This window comes from Perkinsus marinus (assembly GCF_000006405.1).
Source record: "Perkinsus marinus ATCC 50983 genomic scaffold scf_1104296957216, whole genome shotgun sequence".
Lineage (NCBI taxonomy): Eukaryota > Perkinsozoa > Perkinsida > Perkinsidae > Perkinsus > Perkinsus marinus.
In genome coordinates, this window is record NW_003207206.1 from 53182 (window position 1) to 56682 (window position 3501).

Here is a 3501-nt window from a genome sequence, read left to right on the forward strand (position 1 = left end):
CACTCGGTGACCACGCGTGCAAAACGTAGTCATTTCACGCGCTAATGCATGCTCGAAAGCACGCAATAATGGTACACTTACAAAAGATTACATTCCAGAGATGTATATATTACCACCAGTAATCGAACCTCCAATCCTCTGCATGTCAGTTCAAAACCGTAATTTACTCACCAGAAATATCGATCTATCTAAATCTCACCACATGCTGTTCCGGGTTAACCAATTCACGGTCATAGCTCAGCGTCGGAGACTCTCCAATGGAGAGATAGCCTCAAGTCAAAGTCAAATATACATTTGATAGAATTCATAGAAAATATATAAAATTTTCCTGGATTTTGGAAAAATAGAAAAGAAAAAGGGAAAGATACCATAGAATGCCGAAAATGACAAAAAGTTTAGTACGTCGATAACGAGATCCATATGAAGCTGATATTGTGCGCCGAACGAAGCAAATAGATATCGTGGTTAGTCGATAACATGAACGAAGCATGTAATGAATCACGATGAACCTCGTAAGCATACCTACCGATTCTAGGTAGAATTAGAAAATCCGATTTCGTGTCCAGGATATTCGTCTCCGTAACTTACACGTCTCCGAGGAGTCCTAAAGAGGCGTAGACGGAATCAGCGATACACTAGCGCTGATGGTTGCTCTGGTGACTTTCTCGTATCCTCTGCCGAGCAATCCCATTGGAATTATCTCAATAGAACGGTGCATACACAGGCAATACCATGCCAGGTGGCCATGAGACCGCATGGAGACGAGGGAGTCTGTCCCTCTCGTCGTTCCTTTCTCACACAATGAATATTCAGTACCCGACAGTGATTGGACACAGTGCTATCTGTCAGAGAGAACACTTGGTATTTCGATACACAGTATCTGACGAGTCACACAGACCCCTGTGTTCAAGGCTCGATATCAAAGATAGTGATGCCGTCATCGACAACCACGTATATGGTGGAGCTTAGACATTTCCTCCCACAATAGCCGGAAGTACACCAGAACTTCGGAGCCACGATCAGGATACGGCTGCCGTGATTCACCGCTCTGGGAGGACTTCATCCGAACTTAGTAGCGGATGCACTCACGGGTTTCGACTCTCACACCGACACTGACGACAGCCACCCAACCCGACTCCAGTGGAATCGTTCAATGAGAAGCACGTACGCGTCTATAATAGCTTGTAGTGGGATCTTGCGCAGTCATTTGTACTTGCGTGTTATATTTATTCATAGCTGATCGACGCGACTGGTCGTAGTTGGTGGCTGCTCCAGCTGTTAGCGCTCCTCATTGTCACTCCGACCTCACTCCTTCGTCAAACGGATTGAAGCGAACCACTGTGGTTCGCTTCAAACCACTTATACAAGAGTCCTTCTTGGTGGTGATACCTCATCTGAGCACTAGAATCACCACTTAGTTCATATCTGAGATATGATATCTCTCTCGAACCCTACAACAAGCTATCGATCAAGGAGTAACTCCTTGATCACAAACTGTTTGTGATCCTCGATTCAACGTGCCATTGTGGCTTAAATTAGTTCTAATCATCGCATTCGGACATGTAGCTCGATCGAGCAGTAGTGTAACATGATGTTACTAACATCATTATCGTTGCTCCCCACAACGTCTCCCCGATATCGGTCTCTGTTGTTTGGCAGTTTCACTGAGTTCCCAGACTCTACTCCCTTTCAATAATGATGACACTCCTACTGACCTGGTTGATGGCCTGCCATGTTCTGGTAGCTGTAGCTCAGCTTGATGGTAGATACGTTCACGAAGCGCAGGGCTACCAATTGACCTACGTAGTCGCCGATTCAGGAGTCGGGCTCGAGTTCCATGTCCCGGGCCAGGCACCCTTCAGGGACCCGCCGGTCTACCCCCTAAAGGGAAACAATGGATATACTGTCGATTTCAAGGTCACATTCAAGGAAGTCGATTACTGGTACCAGAATATCCTCTCTCGCTTCCCGGAAGCGAAGATTGAAGAGGGCGATCTGACCCAACTGATATTTGTCCCAGGAACTCAACCCATAATAGCTGCTCCATTCCAAGGCAAATTTATCGCCTTCGTCAGATCATCCGCTTAAGGTTCATTCGCACTATCTCAACTACACATTACTTACCAGATGGCACATGGTCCTGATGTGGCTACACATGTCATATGTCCTCTACTTTCGCGGAACTCACCGCCTTGTTCTGTATGATCAGCCTTGGTCCCAGCTCTAATACCGGAAACGGATCTCAGATGTTTACACTCCCCGATGCATTCTCGTTCGTGGTTACGCTCTTATTCTCCCTTCGACTCGGCTGGCGACTCTGACTTCTTTTTTCTATCTCATCTACTCGCTTACTGAGAGGACATATAACCTCTCAGCGAGCACGACTGATATATTGGTTCGATGGCTCAGTCTACGACCAGCCTACCCAGGTGGGTGAACAACGTTTTTCGTATCTCTTCAAACCCATTTGGTTGTGCATCTCGCTTCGGTGAAGTGTACTTAGAATGGCGACATCACCTCTCGGAGTCAGTAGTCATTACGACGTTACGTTGTACTACAGTATCTTATCAGTGATGGTTTCGATCCGTCCGCATTCTCTCTGTAAAATACTGAGAGCAGCTGACGGAGCTGTGATGTGAATGCCCTGTCCGCTGCTCATGCAACACAGACTTCACTCGTGGTACCTCTCCCTGATTATTTTCATATGATACAGTACTCCGTAACTTGGTGCGCATTCGCGTTCGGGAGTAGAATTGGATTGACGGCAATACATATCCTCGAGAGCAGACATCACGCCTCTCTGATTCACGGGAAATCGGAGATCATGTTCGACTCCCGGTTCACAAGACATTCTACTCGGCGTAATCGGGTGAGTGCTGAGTCAGCACTGCTGATGAGTAATACGATCCTTATGCTATAGGGAGTGACTACTAAGTCCACTGATATATTGGAGATGCAACAATTGAATCGAATCTCAACTCAAAATTCAAAATTGTTGCTCTAGCGCTCCGTCAACACCAGTTCCGTCTTGAGGCGCTGTTGCGTCGCCTTGATCCTGACTGCCACCATACTGATATACATCAAAGACTATGGTAGCCGCATGGCCATTATGAGGGCGCACCACCGAGGCCGGCCATTGGCCGCTATTTGATGGCGAATTCGACGGGAGCCGGCGTCACGAGGCGCTCGATCCTGAGTTTCTCTACAAGTCCGTGCAACTGAGACTGAGCTTAGGGAAAAGATCAGTCCCTCTTACCTGTTCCTTCGACACCAGCGGCAGATGAGCTTTGGATTTACGTAGCCGAATCGGACACGGTAGTAAGCCGCGGCAAAGGCATACGTCTGCTGTTCAGTTTAGCGAACTCGAGCACCAAGATCGGCTTTGAGAGCAGATCAATCAGACTCAATAGAGCCTGGACGAATTCAGAAGAATGCACACTCCTCAAAACGATGTCATTTGAGTGTTGAGAGCACCGAGGCTCCCGCGTTATGACGGCATTT